Source organism: Drosophila suzukii (assembly GCF_043229965.1).
Source record: "Drosophila suzukii chromosome 2 unlocalized genomic scaffold, CBGP_Dsuzu_IsoJpt1.0 scf_2c, whole genome shotgun sequence".
NCBI classification, from domain to species: Eukaryota; Metazoa; Arthropoda; class Insecta; order Diptera; family Drosophilidae; genus Drosophila; species Drosophila suzukii.
Window position 1 is genome coordinate 37814804 of NW_027255896.1, and position 13558 is coordinate 37828361.

A 13558-nucleotide genomic window follows, 5' to 3' on the forward strand; every position below is an offset into this window, starting at 1 on the left:
CATAGTTTCCAAGGTCTCAGCGTTCATACGGACAAACGGACAAAATGGCTAGAACGACTCGGCAAGTGATCAAGAATATATATACTTTATAGGGTCGAAAACGCTTCCTTCTACCTCTTACATACTTTCCGACGAATCTAGAATACGTTTAAACTCTACGAGTAACGTGTATACAAATTATCAAACTGTGGGCCATGTAACTCAACCTGACTTTTTTCCACCTTTTTATTAAATTATAAGCTTATTTAATCAATTACACAGCTTAACTTTTCTTAAAGAACTTTTTAGCAACATCGCCAAACTCAACTTCACGCATCTCGTCCATCACTAAACTCAATGGCTTAACGCATCTCGTTCATTACCAAAGTCATGGCTTCACAAATCACATGAAGCACAATGATCAGATTTAAACAGAATTTTCTGACAAAATTAGTTCTTCATCATTTGCACCAAGCTCTTCTGGTAACATTCGCAAACTTTTGTGTGGATACTTATAACGCCAATTATTCTGCGTATGCTTTAAAACATATCGGTCTTTCTCTAAAACCTCAACTTAGAAAGTCCCTCTAAGCCTTGAATCCCATTTCGTTTGCTGTATCTCACTGATTTTAAGCAACACAAAGTCACCCACAGTAAAACTAATTACCTTTGTCAAATTTTGTATTCTCATATCTATCCTGCATGCTTCTATCGGCTTGCTCTCCTAATTTCGACTCGAAAATTTAAATTTAATATTCCGAATAGGAATTAGCAATTCTGCCAATCTAAAAATCTAGAGGACTACATATAGTATTACGATTTAACTGTGCAATTAAGGGCCATCCCCTAGTGCATCTTGCCATGACCTAGAGCTTTTCTAAGCAATTTTCCCGATATGTATATGTGGACGGTGTGCCAAGGAATGCTTATTTTTGGAATTTTTTGTAATTCAATTTGAGGTCTTCGTGATGTATCCTTAGAAACTTGGCACGTTATTCAGTTCTCAAATATACAAATCTACGAACATACAAAAGATCCAATAATATTGGGCCAGCCGATCCGATTTCTGGCCAAAGATACGTCTTTTTTTTTTTTAAATGACCAGACCAAGTATGGAGTCCTTTTTATAATACATTAAACTAATTTATGCCAAAGTTTCAAAGAATTCGGGCAAGTAGTTTTCTTTTACCGTATTTATACCCGTTACTCGTAGAGTAAAAGGGTATACTAGATTCGTCGGAAAGTATGTAACAGGCAGAAGGAAGCGTTTCCGACCCCTTAAAGTATATATATTCTTGATCAGGATCACTAGCCGAGTCGATCTAGCCATGTCCGTCTGTCCGTCTGTCCGGATGAACGCTGAGATCTCGGAAACTATGGGAGCTAGGCTATTGAGATTTGGCGTGCAGATTCCTGAGCTTCCTACGCAGCGCAAGTTTGTTTCAGTAGACTGCCACGCCCACTCTAACGCCCACAAACCGCCCAAAACTGTGGCTCCTACAGTTTTGATGCTAGATAGAAAATTTTAACTGAAATGTAATGCTCTCATCAATACCTATCGATTGACCCAAAAAAAAGTTTGCCACGCCCACTTTAACGCCCACAAACCGCAAAACCCTGTGACGCCCACAATTTTCATGCTAGATCAAAACTTTTAATTGAAATGTATTGGTCTCGTCAATACCTATCGATTGATCCAAAAAAAAATTTGCCACGCCTACTCTAACGCCCATAACGTTTAAATCTGTATACCGCCGGTAGGTGGCGCATTTTAATCTCGCTTTGCTGCTTGCATATCTCCATTTAGCTGAGTAACGGGTATCTGATAGTCGAGGTACTCGACTATAGCGTTCTCCCTTGTTTTAGTTTTGATTGAAGGCTTAATTTTAAGTCGAACCATTTTGATGAGCTTTACTAAGAATGCCCAAAGGAATGCCGTATTTTTTTTTCTTGAGGTTTTAATGTACGTTTTGCGCGCCAATATTTGATTTTAGTTTGCCTAACATCTAAAATCTACTTTTTCATTCATTCCCGCTTCTTTTATTTCTGAAACCAAACAATCGAATGAAAAATCGATATTTCGAAAAGAGAAATATCAACTTTTTTGGCTCGTCTCTAAAATATGTTCACAATTTCTGTCGTTCATAAGGGATGACTTAAGTATGCCTAAAGATATGCTGCATTTCTTGCACTTCCTTCGGATGAGAACTAAACTATATTATACAAGTATAAATGTAGCTTAAATAAATACGTAGTCGAAGGCCTAGTAGCTAGCACTACACCCCCTATGTTAGTATTCCCTTTGTAAACTTTACTATGATCTTAAATAAATAAATAAATAAATAAATGAAGCATACTTTTGTGATGACTACAGAATATGTCATACTAACATTAAACAAATTAAAAAACCATATTTTACCAACAATTTTTTTCTAATATTTTGGTTATAGGAATCTAAAAAGATAACAAGAAGAAAAAAATAAATAATTTTGTTAGGTCGATTATTAAGTAAACGTTGAAGTGGGAGCCTTCGAAAGTAGCAATTTTTAACGGTTCATAAATCTTTAACGACATAATATTTATAGTGGTGTTAATTTTTTTAATTTGTTTTCTCTCATACTTAATCGTGTATGAAAATTGATTGAGTGCGTCTTCTAGTTATTTTTATAAAAATAAAAAATCGAAAAATCGAAAAATTTTCATATTTTGGCTTGGATTACCTATACCATATAAAAATTCACTAAATTTTACTTTTAGTTCGTTGAAAAGTTCAATCTTTTAAGAGTTAAATGCAAAAAACTGCATCCTTCTTACTATCCCAGTAAAGAAATTACAGATTTTTGGCCAAAAAATTAACTTTCTGGCCCAGTGTGCAACGTAAGCAACGAGTTCTTAGTTAATTTTAATCTTTCTGTACAAAATATTTGATCTCATTTCATAAATGACAACTCGTGACAACGGTAGATCGTCATTATTCAATTTATTTATTAAATCAATTTGCTTTTCTTTTTTTATTTTATTGTTACTGAAAATTTGGAATCTGACTTATTGGACTTTTAACAAACAGACAACACGTACCATGGCTTTACCCCTCTGTATTCCATTTAAAAATAGAATGCAAAAAATTCCTAGACAAAAACTCGAAAATACTTTACGGCACTTAAAACCGCCTCCGTTTCCAACTCATAAGACGTATGCGTAGACGCATAAGAGCTCGATCTTCTACTGTTGTATTACACCACATGCGGCTTTATGTTTATGCGGTGCGAAAAAATAGCACCATACCCTATAGAGGAAGTTGAAAATCCGTTCGTTAGTACAGTATCAGTAACTATTTTTGTCAGATGGGAGAAAATAACTAAAAAGTCTTAATCAATTTTGAAAACCACAGAATAAACTGACGATAATATGGAGCCAAGCCAATAATCACAGGTGGTGTAGCAATTTATGTCGGTAATGGTAAAGCTAAAAGTGATTCAATTTTTTTTATCTTTTAACGTCACTTCACCATTTAGAAATGTTGAAAGAAAATTTGGCCATCGCAAAAATTTTTAAAACAAGTTGCAATCTTCCCTTGTTTCTGAAATGATTAGTAACCATCCAATAACAATATTATTTTCCATACTTTCGTCTGAAAACAAAACTACCAAAGCAATTTATGTCGGTGGTGGTAAAGCTAAAAGTGATTCAATTTTCTTTATCTTTTAACGTCACTTTGGCCATCGCAAAAATTTTTAAAACAAGTTGCAATCTTCCTTTGTTTCTGAAATGATTAGTAACCATCCAATAACAATATTATTTTCCATACTTTCGTCTGAAAACAAAACTACCAAAGATTTACCATGCTCGATTATTATGCCTTTTAAACGGGTGAAATATTAAATTCTCTTACCAACTTATTTATTAGAAACACTCAGCTCTCGAATCAAAGGTAATCGGAAATATCTCAGCATAAACCAGCATACTCTGCTTAGGCTCCTCTGGTTACCAGTTTGGTGCAGCAGGACTGTCTTTCAGCGCAGCAAAGACTTGCGGCCCGCTTCCAGATCACGTCGGTTGTTTACATTCTCTGTGTGTAAAATGTGTAACAAAGGCCGATCCAAATTAGCCTAAAAACCAAAGCGATAGAAATTAGCTCTGAATTCAACGACTCGAAAAGACAGGTCAGCTTTCACCACGGCTTGGACGGCTGTTAAGAAGACGAAAAATAGCGTCGGCTGGCATCTCGTATCGATGCTCAAAAAGTTTTGGGAACTGCTACCAGGTTACTCCTGGATTGCATATTTGAGATAACCCCTTGGCTGCTGCGCCTTCCAACGATTTACTTAGCGCCAAAAATAATTTCGCTGTCATAAAGCAATCTTGTACTTAAAATGATATCCACCGTAGTGCAGAACTGCGTGGCATCCACAAGGTCTGTATTGTATTTCGTCAAGCGAATTTCGCTCCTTTGTTGTAGCCCGTTCGCAAATATCTGCAAATTCTTGACCAGTTCCTGAAAATGTCTGTTTTGTTGCTCCAGCAAAGCGAAATTAACCTATTAATCCCTTGGAGAAGTTTGATTTTCTTTATTTTTGAATCTTATTGAATACTTCGCCAAAAACGTGTCCGCTACCAACTCAATTCAAGAAGTAAAAGTGACCAGGTCTTGTAACGGATACGAAGCTACATACGAGCCTCAGCTCTTATACTGAGTCCCCATCCTTAACCAGCACAACAAAATGCTCACACTATCTAAGATATTCTCCGACATATATTATTCATCAGGGCCGATCAACCCATGCCCGTTCGCATGAACGCTGAGATTTTGGAAACTAAAACAAGGAAGAACGCTATATTCAAGTACCTCGACTATCAGATACCTATCAAATTAAAATGCGCCACCCACCGGCGGTAGACAGATTTAAGCGTTTTGGGCGTTAGACCAATACATTTCAGCTAAAATTTTTATGCTAGCATCAAAACTGTAGGAGCCACTGTTTTGGGCGGTTTGTGGAGTGGGCGTGGCACTCTGCTGAAACAAACTTGCGCTGCGTATGAAGCTCAGGAATCTGCACGCCAATTCTCAATGGCCTAGCTTTTATAGTTGTCCGAGATCTCAGCGTTCATCCGGACAGACGGACATGGCTAGATCGACTTGGCTAGTGATCCTGATCAAGAATATATATACTTTATGGGGTCGGAAACTTTCCGACGAATCTAGTATACCCTTTTACTCTACGAGTAACGGGTATAAAAAGGTTTTTGATGGACGGACAGACAAACATTGCTAATTCAGCTCAACAATTGATCTTTATATTTATATATATATGATATATATATATATATTTATACATTTATATATACATGATATATATACATATATTTCTTTTTTTTTTAAATATATGATGGACGTTGATGCACTACGAGCAGTACAGACAAGTGGCCCAACGACACCAAGCTCGTGCTTGTTACGCGCGGGGCCCTTTTATCAATTTGGGCAAAAAATACGAGTTCGCGAGGAAGATACAAAAAACAAATAGAGACGGGACACAAATGAAAATAAAAGAAGCATCTAAGAATGAAGCAAATGAGTTAAAATATTAGTTTTTAATACCGGGATAGAAGTTGAAGTGCAAATTAAATGGTAAAAGTTGTTATAATTATTACATAGAACGCGAAAGGGCTCGTGCAGACAAAAATTAGATGTACATCGTGGCAAATTTAGGGGATAATAATTTCGTGTTAGTTTAACAGGAACATTGAAAGTTAGGCGGTTTACAAGTTCTACAGAATCAATATCACCTCTTATAAGATTTTGCATTAAAATAGTACCAAGCATTGTTCTACGATTTGTAAGGGTAGGTAAATTAAGCAATAGTAATCTACTCTGATAGGAAGGTAGCGTTATGTTTTGATCCCAGTTCAAACTACGAAGGGCAAAAAGAAGAAATTTTTTTTTGTACCGACTCAATACGGTCAATATGCACTTGATATTGTGGACTCCAAACCGAAGACAAGGGAGGTAAAAAATAATTTGGTTGTATAAGGGTCATCAAATTCTTTTGACCAACGCTTTATAAACCCAAGAACACTCATGGCCTTGCTGACAGTGGCCATTATGTGGCAGTCAAATTTAAGTTTTGGGTCCAGAAGAACGCCTAAGTCATTAACTGAATATATACGGTCGAGTGGTGTATTTTGAAGAGAGTAACTAACAAAAGTAGGAGTACCCCTATGAAAAGTCATAACATTGCATTTAAGGCAGTTCAAATTTAAAAGGTTATACTCACACCATCCCTGAAAACAATCAATATCTGACTGTAAGTTGAAACCCGACGCTATATCATTATGTTATAAACAAAGCTTAACATCTTCAGCATACATTAGTACACGAGAGTGTGTTATGATAGAGGGAAGATCGTTAATAAACAAAGTAAACAGCAAAGGGCCGAAATGACTACCCTGAGGCACTCCAGATGTCACATAGATCAGTTTTGAGGCAGCGTTCTTGAATATAACCCTCTGAGTCCTACCATTCAAATAACTTGAAATCCAAGTTAATAGATTACATGGAAACCCAAGCTGATTTAATTTGAATAAGAGAAGAGAGTGGTTGACAGAGTCAAAGGCCTTACTAAAACCAGTGTATATAACGTCAGTCTGCATTTTATTCTTAAATCCATTTATTACAATAGATGACAATTCCAGAACGTTGGTGGTGGTCGATCTTCGCTTAACAAAACCATGCTGACACGGTGATATTAGCGAGGAACATAAATGTTGCAAATGAGAAGTAATAATACGTTCAAATGCTTTAGGAATTGCCGACAATTTAGAAATACCTCTGTAATTCTGGGCATCCGCCTTCGCACCCTTTTTGTGAAGTGGAATGATAAAAGAGTCCTTCCAGATAGTAGGAAAAACTGACGATGAAATAGACAAATTAAAAAGTTTAAGAATCGGTTTACATATGGTTGACGCACAAAACTTAAGCACACACCCGGGGAGTCCATCAGGACCGGGAGAATAAGTTGGCGTTGTTTTTTCTAAGTCTCTTACGAGAGAAATTTTCGTAATTTCAGGGGTAAAGATACAATTTGCCTTATTTAAGGGATTAGGGTAGTTAGAATTTGACCAAGCAGCCGAACTTTGGAAAAACTCGGCAAATAAATCATCAATTTCAGAATCCGTCGATGCCTCCATTGAGTTAAAACGTACCGATGAAGGCAATGCTGACGACTTACGCTTGGCATTGACAAAGTTATAAAACTGCTTCGGATCATTTGAAAATTCAAATTTACATCGACTTAAATACATAGAATAGCAATGACTATTGAGAACATTAAAATCCGATCGAGCCACCACATATTTCGAAAATTCAGATGGCTTACCCGATTTCTTATACTTTTTATAAGTGTTTGTCTTAAGGTTTTTAAGTCTTTGAAGCGCATTGGTAAACCAAGGTGGCCTGTTTGTCTTTAAAGGAAACCTATCAGGAACGCATTCATTAAAAAAGGTATTTAACACTATATAGAAGTGTTCAGTGGCACTTTCAATATCCATACAATTGTACAATTCTGTCCAATTATATTGAGAAATCATGTCGTTAAGTTTTTTATAGTTACATTTTCGGAAACATCTCACTTTAGTTTGAGAAACTAAAGAAGAGAGGGTATCAACGCATGGGAGGCAGATTGTCAATTCCATTGTTGGATGATATCGGTCTTCAGGTACAACAAGAGCACCAATTCTAGATACCGTGACTTCAGACGGGTCTGAAACAAACACAAGATCTAGTTGTCTATTTAATGAATTCCGTATAAAGCTTACTTGCTGTAACGATAATTCTAGAAGACCATCTACAAAATCATGGGCGGATAGAGGTATAGCGACTAGTGAGTCAATAGGAGGAGACCAAGAAATATCAGGGAGATTAAAGTCACCCAAAACAATCAAAAGGTCACTGTTAGAAAGAAGGGATAGAACAGATTTTATCGCAGACAGGTGGTGCTCATAAATTATTAAATCAGAGCCAGGTGGAATATAGGAACATGTAACAAATATTGAGAATGATTGCAAGGAAACTTTCACACTAACAAATTCAATTTCATTAGGAGTATCAGAGTGAATTCTCTCGGATGTTAGGCTAGTGCTAACGGCAATCAGCACACCGCCTCCCCTACGTGAGGAGCGATCGGTCCTATAGGCATTAAAATTGTTTGACAGAACTTCATTGTCAGATATCTCTGGTTTCAGCCAAGTTTCCGTAAAAGCCAAAATATCAGCAGTAAATGCAGAGGAGTCAGCATAAAGCTTGGGTAGCTTCATATTTAGTCCCCTAACATTTTGATAAGCCAAAAATAAACTTTTTAGTTTTTTGGCGCAGTGGAAGGTCTGTTATTTGTTCTCGGTTTATTGGGAACAAATTCTTTTATTACTAAGTCATCATTAAGCCAAAAGCTTTCAGAAAGTAGTACCTTAAACACATCAGGCGGAGCAAATATTTTAAACGACGATATACTACGAGCATATGAAAATCTAAATTGTTCAACTGAAATATTCTCGGATGGGAATTTTTCACGATTAAATTCCAAAACATCCTCAGATGTGGTATCTGGGGTAAATCTGGAAACAAATAATTGTTTTCTATGTGGAACAACTGATAATTTCTTACGTCCCCCAGCAGCAGATTGCACCTCACTAAGCTGAGAGCCAGAAACGGTAACTTCTGTACCTATAGGTACGGTCGGCACCGTAGCCGGCACTGAAGGTTTTTTTACCACCCTACTTCGAGAAGCAGTGACTTCACCTAAAACAGCTGTATCCATAGGCGCAGTGGGTTCACTTACCACAGTGTCAACAGAGACTGCTGCCGCCACCAAGTTCGGATTTGAGGTGGATACCGTGACCGTATTAACTGCCGCTAAGCTGGTTTTTTTACGTTTAGGCGACTCAGTTAGTAATTTTTATACCCGTTACTCGTAGAGTAAAAGGTATACTAGATTCATCGGAAAGTATGTAACAGGCAGAAGGAAGCGTTTCCGACCCCATAAAGTATATATATTCTTGATCAGGATCACTAGCCGAGTCGATCTAGCCATGTCCGTCTGTCCGTCTGTCTGTCCGGATGAACGCTGAGATCTCGGAAACTATGGGAGCTACGCTATTGAGATTTGGCGTGCAGATTCCTGAGCTTCTTACGCAGCGCAGTAGAGTGCCACGCCCACTCTAACGCCCACAAACCGCCTAAAACTGTGGCTCCTAGAGTTTTGATGATAGAATAAAAATTTTAACTGAAATGTAATGTTCTCATCAATACCTATCGATTGACCCAAAAAAAAAGTTGCCACGCCCATCCTAACGCCCATAAACCGCCCACAAACTTCAAAAAATCGTAAATATGAACGTTGATATCTCGGAAACTATCAAAGATAGAGAATTGGGATTTCAGATTTAGATTTCGTAGCCTTATACGCAGCGCAAGTTTGTTACGCGAATATGCCACGCCCACTCTAACGCCCACAAACCGCGAAAACCTGTGACGCCCACAATTTTTATTCTAGATAAAAAATTTTAACTGAAATGTATTGGTCTCGACAATACCTATCGATTGGTCCAAAAAAAATTTGCCACGCCCACTCTAACGCCCATAACGCTTAAATCTGTATACCGCCGGTAGGTGGCGCATTTTAATCTCGCTTTGCTACTTGCATATCTCTATTTAGCTGAGTAACGGGTATCTGATAGTCGAGGTACTCGACTATAGCGTTCTTCCTTGTCTATACCTAGATTCCTTGGCGTAGTCATCTATGTTATATAGTGGTTACATTTTGTCTGTGCTATTAAAAAGTTTAGGTGAACTTGAAGTTTTACCAAAAACTAACTCATATGGACAATAGTCATGTGCCATAGAGGGTGTTGTGTTGGAACGATATACGAAGTATTTGAGCCATACATCCCAATCTGTTTTATCAACTAAGATGTATGAGCGGATGAACTCATTAAATGTTCTATGGCTACGCTCCACGGTTCCTACAGTCTGGTGATAGTGTGCGGAATAAGTTATATTTTTGATATTTAAATTTTTACATAAGTCTTAAATTACACCAGCTTACAAAAAAAATTTGATGAAATACGCCTTCAAGGAAACCGTTGTTTTCCGGTAAGGTACACCCTTTTGATTAAAAAAAGGGCACTTAAAATTTTTGCTATGGTACCAATTTTTTTTAAGTGTAAAAAAAGTTTTTCGCACTTTTTATTTTCTAACTTGAGTTAGATAATTTTGTATGTCTCGGGTCTTGTTTTTTCAATAATAATGCCTTTTTTTTTTTTGCTAATGTTGTAGCTATGCCTGTATGACCTCCTTGTATTGGATCGTCATGGAATTTAAACAGTAATGCTTCTTTCTCTTTATCATTATTTGATAATAAGATCACCGGCTCGAGTATCGCTACTCTTAAGGATTGTAATTTTGCCCAATATTTTAAAAGATTCCATTAAGATTGTGTCAAAGATGTTTTCGCTCGGTGCCACTCTGAGTTGGCTGATATTTAGTATACCGGCTTCTTTTTCAAGCCTTCGAAAGAACTGACCTAAGTCGAGAATTCCATTGGTGTACATATCGCTAGCATCAATTCTTGCTATAACTGTTTTTATATGCTTTAGTAAGCATAGTGAATCTATTATTCGCAAGGTCACTCGTCGTTTACAATGATTTCGTATACGTTGTGCTGAGAAGCTTCATTTAGAGTTTGCCTAGGCAAATCTATTTTTTCTTTTTCTGTTCTTGCGCAGAAATTTTTCTGTTTACTTTTGCAAGTGTGCGTTGTCCGTGTACAGCTCTTTCGTTGTGTTGGTGTATCATATCGTGTGGTCTGCTGCAATCAGGGCTCAATGTCGCATTTGACCAACGCGAGGAGTCAACGGCATGTAGACCAGGGGTCTAGTCGCTCAACTCGGGAATTTCAGGTCGGAGCTGAACTCCGACTGGGAACAATTTTTTTTTTATGATATCGTTCTTTTTTTAAACAATTAAATAAAATGAAAATGGTGTATATGGTGTTTTAAACAATCTCTAATTAAATAAAATGAACATGGTGTTCATGGTGTTTTAAACAATCTCCAATCGAAATATACTTCGACACAAATAAATAAATATCTGGGGATCTTTGAACAGCAAAGCTTTAATCTATTTATCCAACATTTGCATTTTATATGGAAAGCACTTACCATATTCATAAAAATATAATGATTCAAAGTGAATTGCTTATTGTGTTCATGTTTTTATTGTTATAAGATATTTTTTTAAAACCTTTGATATGTACTTTACACAAAATAAATATATCATAGGAGCGATTAATTCCTAAAGTCCCAATTAATAAATCTAAAAAAATTGTAACTATAAAAACATAATTTAAAATAATAAAAAAACTAAATACAAAATAAAAAACAAAAAAAAACTAAATCTATCAAAAATATTACTTGAAAAAAATAGTCAAAAAGCCACAGCCCGTTTATAAACCACATAAGCAATACGTCTACTATATCGATTTTATTTAGTTAACATAGTTAAAGAATTGACAATTGAGACAAAAAATTGAGTTTTGACTTTTTTACAGCGCGGAGTGTCGTGAGCGAGATAGCAAGAGACGGAGAGAGAATTAAGCAAAGCAACGGCATTCTAAAAATAGAGTCCCATACGTGTGAGTCTTGCTTTGCAAAAATTACACAGTCTGTGTACATTTTCTTACTCCTCGTTACGCATCTTGGTATTCTATGATCTTTGCCTTTGGTCTGATTTGACTGCGAAATGTCGAAACATAATTTATTGCCCAGTGGATAGCTGCTAACTCCTGTTCAGTTGTGTTTTTGTTGCTTTCTCCTTTGCTCCACACGCTTATTTGCTTGCATCAGTTGTTATACAAAATTCTTTATTAAAATCTGGATACTGCAGTAGTGTGGGTTTCATCAATTGAATTTTAAGGTATTCGAATGCGTTTTTTAACATTCTTCTTACATAATCTAGTTATGTGACGTGAGTAATCGGAAAGAATGTTTAATAAAACGTCTTTAGTAATTGCAAAATGCAACGAATCTTCTAGCGCTGTCTGCGTCTGTTGGGACTGGGTATTTTTCTATTACATACTATTTTTTACTGTCTGGCAAAATACCTTTGTCGGTACACTTGTGTCCAAGGAAGGTCACTTCGTTTCTGAAAAATGTGCACTGGGTGCAGTTTAAGGTCGTGTTTCCTATACAAATTAAATAAGTTTGTAAGATTTTTTTTTTCTAAAAAAAATTTGCCACGCCCACTTTTACGTCCACAAACCGCCCACAAACCTCAAAAAAATCGTAAATATGAACGTGGATGTCTCGGAAACTGTCAAAGATAGAGAATTGGGACCTCAGATTTAGATTCCGTAGCCTTGAGTGCAGCGCAAGTTTATTACGCGAATATGCCACGCCCACTCTAACGCCCACAAACCACCCAAACCCAATTTTCATGCTAGATAAAAAATTATAACTGAAATGTATTGGTCTCGTCAATGCCTATTGATTGATCCAAAAAAAATTTGCCACGACCACTCTAACGCCCATAACGCTTAAATCTGTCTACCGCCGATAGGATGCGCATTTCAATCTCGCTTTGCTGCTTGCATATCTCCGTTTCCCTTTGGTCCCTTTAGCTGAGTAACGGGTATCTGATAGTCGAGGTACTCGACTATAGCGTTCTTCCTTGTTTATTATTAAATTGGGCACACACGGAATTGAACCCCTCATTGAGCTGTTTAAAAGCACCAGAGAGATTCAAAAGGCTGTCTCGAGTCTGCTTCATAAAGCCGCTCATCTCAACAACCATTTCCTTGCAGGATCCACATGACCACATGAGTCCAGAATTCTGATCAATGAAGTCTTTGACTCTACCAGTAAATCCTGCGCATTTAACGTGCATTATCGACTCGCAGAGCCAGCAGAAAATAAAAGGGTCTTTAGTTGAAGACGAAAGAGTGCAATTTTTCTTAGAGCAGACAAGAGCCATTTTAAGGAAATTAAATAAAATAAAATAATATATGAAAAATACCTCGAGTAAATTTGGCACTGGGATCAAATTCCAAAACCACAAAGGCACAAAACACGAAAAAAAATAAGAGCGCGAGATCTCGTAATAATTTAAATATAAGAGAGCACGAGAGAAAAAATCTTCTATCCATTGAGCGTTGCTTGTGGGACACTGACAACTTTACGCAGGAACAGTTACAATGTAAAGCAAGCAAGAGAGAGAGAGAGAGAGAGACAAGAGAATAGCACACCAAAAGTCTACCAGAAATTTGGCAGGTTCAGAGAGAGTTTAAGTTACATTTTTAATATAGAGCGGGAGAGAGAGTGAGAATCAAAGAGTTTTAGCAAGTTTAGTGAGTATAAGAATTACACTAACAAAGCTAGGAGATTAAACAAATCTAATATAAATGTTAAAATAACTATAATCACTGGGAGATCTAGTAAAAAACACTAAACACACTAACCCAGCGGTTAGATTAAGCTTTGTTAATAAACAAACACAAAACACTCGCAAAAAATCACAGAATAGACAAAAATT

The 13558-nt window shown here is 36.7% G+C and overlaps 1 protein-coding gene and 1 long non-coding RNA gene across 2 annotated transcripts in view; one reads left to right on the top strand and one right to left on the bottom strand.

Moving 5' to 3' along the window:
• TpnC4 (Troponin C TpnC4) overlaps positions 1 to 13558 on the top strand; it is a 242322-nt gene that overhangs the window by 48320 nt on the left and 180444 nt on the right. The gene's annotated exons all lie outside the window — the stretch shown is intronic.
• Positions 3016 to 4617, bottom strand: LOC139354461 (uncharacterized). The gene is made up of 3 exons (XR_011605416.1): positions 4572 to 4617; positions 4155 to 4516; positions 3016 to 4088 (listed from the first exon to the last, which is right to left on the bottom strand). It is a non-coding gene; the product is annotated as an uncharacterized lncRNA (long non-coding RNA).